We start from the raw sequence: 10,692 nt of genomic DNA on the forward strand, positions 1-10,692 counted from the left end.
CCTTGCGCGTTGGGCTCCACGCATTTTTCCTCGCTGCAACATGAGCCGCAACCGATGGAATCGTAAAACAATTTGTTAGCAGTTGTTCATCATGCTCTTCAAATTCCATGGCGGTTTTTTTCATCTTGTTGTGAAACGCTTCAGTGCGGTATAATTCACCGTTTGGTCTTACAAACTGATCAAAGGTATCAGCGCTGCGAAGTAACCACACTGATACAGGGTCGTTTTTACACAAGTAGGCAATAGCATCAAATAGTTTCCTCTCCGCGAGAAAACCATCCCGGGAGAATTCTTCTCCTAAAAATTCTTCGGGTATATACTTTACCGTTCTATCCCGTGGAAACACTGTGATCGCGGGCGTCCATGCGTGTTCGTTATGATCAATAATTTTGATTGGGGCCCCATTTGATTTGTACTTTGATTCGTATAATACTTCACCGGTTATCGTTGTAACGGTTATTGGAAATCTCAACGACGTTTCTAATCTCGCTATGTCGCTGATGGTTGCTCCACGCTCTTTTACGGTTAGTTCCCACTGGTTGATTTTGCTACGTCGTAAATCAGTCAATTTGTTTCCTCGACACGCATTTGTAAAATGCTCTATTACTCGTTCTGCTACACAATTTATCCCCGTTGACTGTTTCATTGGTTTCAGTTTTCCGATATCAGGTTTCTTATTTAACGGGTATATTCCATAAACAACTGCTGTTTCAGGATACGCTCGTTCATAGTATGGTCTGTCAATTCCGGTTAACAGCCCCGGCTTGGAGTCGCGGCTAACAATGACTGTTTTCTTGTCGCTGAGAACTGGTTCAAATTTATCACGTATGATCCAATCACCTGATTCCACCCGGACAATAAATTTTACTCTGAAGAAATACCTTTTACCGTCAAGTTGTGATATTATCGTTGCTGCGCGGTTATCGTTCATGGTAGCATCAACAACGCCATCAATTCGAAATGTTGACCAACTATGAGATGCACCATCACGCTTGAATTCATTGATACAATCGCGTATTTTACTCAACAGGGTTCTATCGTTTATTAACGCTTTTGGTGCGTCCTTGAGGACTCTATCGAGATTGAACTTAATATTTTTCCAGGGCTTAATTGCTGCTAATCTCTCGAACTCATCCATATAATTAAAACAAGTATTTAAATGAAAGAATATAGTATAATGAATCACTGCAAATGGTTGATGATTGGGTCGACAACCCCGTGCAATAAATCATGTAGAGGTGAATTCTGCGGGTATCATTTACAAAGCGTTCGTAATGGTTCTCTTGGCCCCCTCCCGTGCCTGGTTTGCCACGTCGGTGTAAGAGGAAAATCGCAGTTGTGTATCAATTGTGGCGAAAAGCGATACAGGGAACTAAAACGCTATTATGACAAGCGAATTAAAAACGCCGTCATTGACCCTACCGCCGACTTCGTCATCAAAACCCCCCAGGACTACGTTGAAAGATTCATAATTAAACCAAATAATAAATTAGACAAATAGTATTATTATATAAATGGACCAAGAATTTCAGTCGCATCCCCTGCTCGTCAATTACGAGGCGTCTCGCGACGGCATTGTTAGAAACCGCAAACTGAAGAAGCCGGTTGGTACCGTAAATAATCACGGGTATTTGATATTTGGTGCCGGGGGGAAAATTTATCTGGTTCACAGGGTGGTATTTGAAGCATTTAACGGACTGATCAACGACGGTCTCGTTATTGATCATATTAATAATAATAAGACTGATAATTCTCTTATAAACTTGCAAGCTGTCTCGCAGAGTCAAAATACTAAAAAAGGCCAAACCGGTAAATACCCAAAGAAAGCAAAACCCGTAAAGTCATTTGATACAACAACTCACGAGGAAAAAATATTTCAGTCGATGAATGAAGCCAGTAGATACTTTGACATTTGTATCGCCTCAATACGAAAAGTAGCAGAACGAGTATATCAAACAGCAATCTCAAAAAAGACCGGGCATAGAATTCGATTTTCATATATAGATACGAAGTCACCGGCGCCCATGGCGCTGACGAAGTCGCCATGACAATAAAATGTCCATTCCGGAAGAAAACAAAGTATTCAGTATTGTTGAACACCTCGGGATCGATACACGGGGTTTCATTTTTTTATTATTTAAAAACAAGATGTTTTATAGGAATAATGAATATCGAAGACATCAATAATATATTAGCCGAGATTTCAAAATTAACAAATCAAGGAATTGAATTATCTGATGGTCTCGACAGTGAAAAAATATTATCCGAATATGAAATTAATAACGAACAATCGAAACGGGGGCGTTTTACCCTGGCCCGCGAGTACTTTTTTATAAAACGATTACAACATACGATTAATGAAAACTTGTACCACAATGACGCAAATGCATTCATTGGACTATTTACTGCCGTTGAAATAATACGAAAAAAACTCGGACGTGTTTATGAACGACGCCGGGAGATTTCTAGTAAGATCAAAAACATTAGAAGGATTATAGACGAAAACTCCGGCGAGAAATTAGAAATTGCTTCGCAATTGCAATAATGGTAGGTGAATCACTCACTACTCGGCTAGCCAGAGAGCGGCTAGCGGCGCTTAGAAAGTTCATACCGTTACGAGACAGGGTCCGAGAGCAACTTCAAACGCGGCAGCAACTACAAACCGATTTTACTGTTGGAAGCGAACAACTCTTTGCCCCGGTAATTAAAGCGACCAAAGATGTTACGGCGGCAACTGTACCCGTCCTCGATGCGCTTGAAAAGATAGCGGCTCAGACCGAACAAACAAAAAGGTCTTTAGAAACACTAGCGGCTGCTACAACACGGAGGCCACCACCACTCGCTATAACCGAACCACAAGAACCCTATGTTACAATGGCCGACGAAGAAGAACTAGGTGCTACCGCAAGAGAACCAGAAGAAGAAATACCGGAAGAAACATCGGAAGAAATATCGGAAGAAAAAGAGAGAGAGAGGAATATACTCAAGAAGGGCACAATAGATCAAATCAGGTCCTTCAGCGATGAAGAATTAATTGATTTTGCCGCCAACAATTTTGCTAAGAATTTACGAGATAGGCATATCAATAGCGGCTACGAGAAAAATATAAAGTCGTTAAGGGATTGGACAAGAATGGTGTATTTAGCGAGTAAATACAAGAATGCATTACTACGTGGTGATGGCCCCGATTACGACGCATTCCACAATAAAGTAAAAAGTAGAATACCAAAAAAAGGAAAAGGATACTCTGTTGGTAAAGAATCCTACGGCGTTACCTGTCCTAACAGTGTTCTCAGTGATATATCACGGCTAGAGGTACTAATCGGAGGAAAACGAGCCGGAAATAACTCTCCGGAAATAATCAATGAGGCCGCTGATATTTGCAAGCGGTTATTTACGGGCTGTATCATGGACGTTAGTGCGTATCGAACGCTCATAGACGAACTCATGGATGATTAAAAAAATTATCGTTTTTGTTAATTCTGGCCGTTTTTGGTCGTTTTTTGACCGTTTTTGGTCGTTTTTTGACCGTTTTTGGTCGTTTTTTGCCATTTTTTGACCGTTTTTTGAGGGCAAAAACCCCAGGAAATCATTTAGAGAAAATCGATGTTTTTGCTGAAAAATCGAAAAAAAACGACTATAGGCAACAAAAAACGACCAAAAATGACTAGAAATCAGGAAAAAACCGGAAAAAAACCGGATTTTTATCGAGGGTAAAAACCCCAGGAAATTTTGATAAAATTTATTCCGGTTTTCCACACGGCGGTGGGGGGAGGGTTATGATCACAATCACTAATTGAAAAACCGGTGTTTTTATAATAAAGATGATCATACACTACAACCACGATAAACCAGTACTCGTCTACGTGGTAAACTCGCGATTGCCTGTTTACCGCGCGTACTATGGAGATGGTCTCGGTAGCACCATTGCGGGGTTATTTACAAGAATGGCTCCAAAAGTAGCGCCGTTAGCCAAACAATTAGGAATGAAGGCTATTGATGTTATTCGTGATAGGGGTATTAGTGCTATTGGAGATGTTGCCGGAAAGGCGCTTTCTGCTGCAAAGGACAAACTAATGTCGTTGGTGAGGAGAAAAAAACAGAAACCACCGGTGATGCCATCAACGACAGTGATGCCTGCAAATGTCAGTAAAGTAATAAATAACGCCGTGGAAGAAAAACTAGAGTCGTTGGCGGCTCAGTCGTCCACCAACGCGCCCATGAACGCAATAGCGGGGGAGTGGTCTTAAACAGAATTCAAAGAAAATCGCAATTGAAAACATCAACATGATAAATAATAAAATGTTTGCGCGAACCGCTGATCCCGCGTTTGATATGGATGCCCCAGTGCGCAGGGATGATTCTGTCCGCGATTATCAATATTATTCTTATTATGCAGCGCAACCCGACCTACGATCGCGAATTGAACTTCAAGTCCAAGATACCAGTAGATACTTTCTGCCATGTGAAGCGTTTATCGAAATTGAGGGAGAACTCGTGACAAATGCTGCCGATAATGCACCATACGCAGATGACGATCGTGTTCGAGTTGGCTTCGTTAACAACGGTATCATGGCGTTATTTGAGAGCGCCAGATATCTTATTGACGGGCGAGAAATTGAATCAATAGAACGCGAGGTTGATGTTGCAACAACGATAATTGGGTTAGCGAGATACTCGGATGATTATACAAGATCGGCGGGCCCATCTATGATGTTTGCAAAGGACACCACCGATAACGCTGACCATATTCAGTACGTTAACGTGCTGGCGAAAAAAGAGACCGCAGGTGATCAGGCTGAAGCAGCCAATCCAGACCGCAGAGCAAAACCGGACGCTGATTTCAATATTATAAAAAGTCTTAACGGTAATTACAATATGGGATTCGCAGCACGAGTAGGAATGTTGCAAGGACCACGCCGAAAGTTTTCATGCGCGATTCCACTCCATCACATATTTGGATTCTGCAGAAATGTCAGAAAAGTTATCTATGGGGCCAAGCATACAATCGCGCTGACGCGAAGGGGCGATGATAACAATGCAATATGGCGTGCTGCTGGCGTCGCTGCCGGTAAGGCTGTTTTAACTAAAATGGCATTGTGGATGCCGGTGCTGACTCCATCAGTTACCACGGAAGCACGATTGTTATCATTTATGGAACAGGGAGGAAAATCGTTGTTGAGTTGGCTAGCGGTAACAACTGATGCTAAAGAGGATAACGTCGCTGATACGTTTACATGGCACCTGGCATCAAAACAGGGTGTTTCAGTCCCGCGTCATATATTCATAGCGCTACAGAATAGGGAACGATTGGGCGGTCAAGAACGCAGCCATATGATATTTGATCAATTAGGAGTCAGGGATGTTTCGCTGAGAATAAACGGACAACAGGAACCATCCGAGGATATACAGCTTAATTACGGCGACAACCATGTCGCACGTGTGTACCATCGATTGCTGTCATACATGGGTCGTGATCAAAACGTCGACACTGGTTTGCAAATATCACAACTTGATTTTAAAAAACTGTATCCGATTTATTATTTTTCGTTGGAACATCTTGATTTAACGAGACAATCCGTCGTTGATATACACTTCCGAGCTCGTATAGCCCCGGGTGGTGTTGATTATAGAGCGGTTGCTGTCATTCTCAGCGATAAATCAATGCTGTTGGAAGGTGTTGGTGGACGAATGAGAATCGTTGATGCGCCAGTAGAAAACATGTAATTGAAAGCACAAACACGTTTACAATAAAATGTCGTATAGTGTCGTCAGTGTAGAGTTGACTGATGGTCAAGTCAAGAAATTACGATCAAAGTCGGCTAAACAATGCGGGACCACAATAACGCTGAAGCCGTCACAGATGGCAGGTGGTAATCATAAGATATCGTTGACGGCGCGTCAAATAAAACATTTCAATAATGCGATGAAGAATAAAAAGGGTGTTCAAATAGATTTCTCAGCCGCAGCAATTAAAAACATGGAAAAGACCGGTGGGATATTTCCGCTGTTAGCTGCGATTCCGGCGTTGATTGCCGCGGCCGCACCAACAGTGGCTAAGGCGGCGGCGTTAGGAGCCGTTGGTACCGCGGCGGGAATGGCACTGAAAAAGGCAACCGGGAAAGGCTATAAAAAAAAACGACCCGTAGCCGGAAAGGGTCTAAGACTACCGGGAACCCCGTATTCATGGTACTCGGGAAAGGGTCTAAGACTACCGGGAACCGTTTATTGACTCAGGAGTCAATGACTCCCATGTCTAATTTTGATTTAATAGACGCCGCAAACGCGTTAGCGATAAAAAACTTCAGAGGTGTTTTTATGAGGGATCAATTACCGGCGGCACCAAGGAATATTGAAACCGGCATAATTAACCTCGATGGGTCCTCCGGAGCGGGAACTCATTGGGTTGCGTACGCGATTGATCCGCGTGCAATCGTCTATTTTGATTCATACGGGTTAGCCCCGCCGAACGAGTTCATGCGGTATATCCGGGCGTGTTCAGCCCGGGCGTTTTATTCCACGTTGCCAACACAGAGATTAAGTGACCCACCGATATGTGGCCGTGAGGCATTGAACGTACTCGCGGCGATTTCATCATCGCGAAAACCACCTCATGTAGTTGTAAACGAATACACGAGTGGGGTCGTAGAGGCCCGGCGGGTTAATTAGAAACGCCGTTTTTTTTTACAATAACGATGATTGATATTTGGGGACGACCGGTTTCGGCGCCGAAAAAACCCACGGAAACGGCCGCCGCCGACATAAAAAACTAATCGAGGATGAAATCGCTGATACGTTGAATTTAACCAGTGTTGACCCGGAAGAAATAGTTGTATTTCAAGACCGCCAGGGTAAATTGAAATCCAGTAATGTGTCGCTGGATGATGTTTTAACACGACAGCGTGACGCCGCCGAAGACACTATCGCGTTGTATACCAGCGACGGACGACTCAAACCGGGTGAACATATATCGACGATAACATTAATCCGAGACGGTTTTACAACGCTGTCGGGTCAATTTTACACGTTACGAAAAAATTTTAACAGCATCGATAACAACTTTGATAAATTCTTTGGTAAAAAAAATGTCAAGCTGGATGAGATTACAACAACTATAAATGATATCACTGCGTATGGACAGGAAATAAAAACAATCAAAACTGATGTTGAAATGAGCACAGGGAGTATAAACGTGCATGCAAGGGAAATAATAACGCTCAAAATCGAGGTTGACGCGAACACAAGGAGTATAGACGCGCATGAAGGGGAAATAGCAACGCTCAGAACCGAGGTTGAAGCGAACAAAGGGAATATAGACGAGCATGCACAGGAAATAATAACGCTCAAAATCGAGGTTGAAGCGAACACAGTGAGTATAGACGCGCGTGCAGGGGAAATAGTAACGCTCAGAACCGAGGTTGAAGCGAACAGAGGGAATATAGACAGGTGGGTAAGGAAAATAAATACACTCGCTGTTAATACTGAAGTGAACAAAAAAAATATCGACGAGCATACACAGGAAATAGGAACAATCAAAACTAATGTTGCAGTGAACAAAAAAGTATAGACGGGCATACACAGGAAATAGGAACAATCAGAACTGATGTTGAAGCGATTAAAGACGGACTACCGAGAGTAGCAGAGCAATTCGAAAAAATAAAAATCCCTCATGAGAACATCATCAACATAGTATGCACAATTCGGCATGGATCATTCGATTGGACTCCTACACAGAATACAGTAAATATCACCGCAACTGTTAAGGGCATTTATCGATTGACATTGATTTCGGCGATGCAGTTTAGTATATCATCGTCGAGTTCATCCGGGTTTAACAATACAGTGTCAACAATCATTGACAAGGATACAATTGAACGGTTTGTATTAAGGCCGTTGATAGCAGTCTATTTAGGACAAACATCACATGGTATGTGGAATTTGTAGCGGATCTAAGTAATTAAAAACACTAGCTCTTTTAAAATAAAAATGACCACCAGGGTAATTGAATCAGAGGTATCACCGACGTCACATCAATATCGATTCGATACCGCAAAAGAATTCTCCGCGAATTTGAAAACGCTTTCCGAACAATACCGCGTAAAAATAAAAAAATACCGCAGAAAAATAACCACCATCGACGCGGTCGTGTACTCGGTGTCGGGTATAGTAGCCGGTACCGGTGTTATTTTATCCACGGTAACCACGATAGCCCCGATCGCTGTTCCAATCGCTATCTCCGCGATGACAACAATTGCTGGAGTCGCCAACGCAATCACTAAAAAGATATCATCGTGTTTTCAGAAAAAACTCGACGAGTATACAGTAAAACATCAAATAGTATCCGACGCGTACTCGAAATTATCCGGGTTGATCTCGTTATCGATTGATAATTTGTTCATATCCGATGTTGAATTCTCCACGATGGTCCAGTTGTATAGCTCCGCGATGTCAAAAATCGAGGATTTTAAACTGGAAGTCGGAACCACCTGGTTGTTGAAATTAGACACTAAAAACAACGAATAATAATAATGTCGCTGAACCCCGAAGGGTTTCAATTACTTCAGCGGATCGCGGAGAACACCACTCCGGTACAAACAAATATGATATCGATAACGTCAACGAAGCCAGAATTCAGTGTGAACTTCCCGTCGCCGGTTCCAGTGAAGGAAATAGCGCTGGCAAAATTGCGAGTATATCACAGTTGGCCTAATATTCGAGCGGACGCATTTAACGGACAACAACCTAATAACTCGCTGGTTTTTGCGTGGACAAATAAGCCCGATGGGACCCCAGACTGGAATGAGGTTACAATACCAACTGGGTCATACCAAATGGAACAAATCAATGGAGAATTTCAGCGCAGGATAAAATCGATCACAGGAAAAGAATCAAAAATCGCTATTACGGTTCATGAACCGACGTTATCGTCGACGATTGAAATAAGCACACCGGGGTATATGGTTGATATTTATAACAGTTCAATAAGAACCATACTAGGATGGCCTAAGAATCCACCCGAGGACTTGCACACGAATGCGAAATCGTATCATGAAATTACCCCCCGGTATCTAGATAATTTATCTACTATAAAAAGCACGTTATCACCCAGTTGGTTTTTATTTCAAGACAGGAATATCATGCAGTGGTATTTTCAGCATAAGGAAACTACTGAATCGGTCGCCATATTAACATTTATTTTAAGTGATATCACTGATATGTTTGCCGAGATTGATTATTATTACCAATTACAACTAGAACAGCTACGGGGAAACAAAAGAACGAAAACACGTTGAGGTGTTAAATCAACTTATATCAGACATGGAATATATCAATGAACGAGTCGTTAAAATGATATCCGATAACAGCGATGGTAGTAAACAAAAATTCCTAACCGAGTATAATATCACAGAAGCCGATTTACCCGATTTCAAGTTTCCAGGATACAACGCGCCAGAACTAAGAAAGTCTCTTAATGATTTTCTCGGTCCATCAACTTATATCCTCAAACACGATAACGGAGATGGTGGTAGGCATATTGCCCCGTACAACGTAAATATCGCATCAGTGATAGCGATCAATCTAGTGTGTGATGTTATCGAAGGGAGTTACCAGGTGGATACCAAGCAATCAAATCAAGCTCAACAGGGATATATCCTTTATTCATTTTCACCAACAGCCCCTCCCGGATTCTTAATCGTTGAGAGCCCGATTAATCCGGTCTATATGCGATGCCATAATCGGTTTTTAACGAGAATTAATTTCAGACTTACCGATCAGTCAAATAACCTAATTGACCTACAAGAGGAGGAGTTAGTGATCACTCTGTTTGTAAGATCATAGCAGCAGGGGGGGCGATGACATCGACGCGGTCGTCGATGTGCTTACCGGACGCTGACGACGCTGGGATCGACGCGCAGAAGGTGTTAATTAAACCAAATGACGTCCGGACGATCCCCTCGACGACGACGTCGTTTTTTTTTTACCAGGCGCTGACGACACCGGATCCGCTGAGTGCAGAAAGTACTAATTAAGCCAAATAACGATTGGACAAAATGTCGGATTCGCCCCCCCTGCTGCTGATGCTAATGGTACAGGAAGTTTTTTTACCATCATATATAATGTAATTAGGGATATATTTCTCTACCTTATTCTCTTTTAATTGACGCCATAAATAATCCTTTCGATATTGTGGAAGTTTAATAATTATTTTTCTATCCGTGATAAAGTCACTCCGTTGAGGTACTGGCAGCGCCTGATATTTTGGCGGAATTTTTAGCCATCCTAATACGGATCTAATTGACGACTGATATATATCTATAGCACAGTCTAGCGAGTTTATTTATATCGCCGATCATAATGTTGGTTCGTGAAAAGTGATATCTGTTTTCGATTCTTTCCTATAATAGATTTAATTCTGCCCTGGAATTCATCGTTGATTTGTTCGATTTGATAACTGCCTGTGGGAATACTAACACAATGCCAATCGGGAGTCCCCTCTGGTGTACTTTTATAAGCAAATACCAGTGAATTATTTGCTTGCAACCCACCAAATGATCTTCTTCTAATATTTCACCAACTATGATATACTCGTAATTGTGTTAGTGCTATTGCATTCGCGCGAATTGCAGTTGGAAAACGAACGCTAAATTCAGGATTAGTTGAGCTTGTTGATATCGTCTTGGTTTTCATCAG

The sequence above is a fragment of the Sinohyriopsis cumingii genome, chromosome 15 (genome assembly GCF_028554795.1).
Source record: "Sinohyriopsis cumingii isolate HCF-2022 chromosome 15, ASM2855479v2, whole genome shotgun sequence".
NCBI classification, from domain to species: domain Eukaryota; kingdom Metazoa; phylum Mollusca; class Bivalvia; order Unionida; family Unionidae; genus Sinohyriopsis; species Sinohyriopsis cumingii.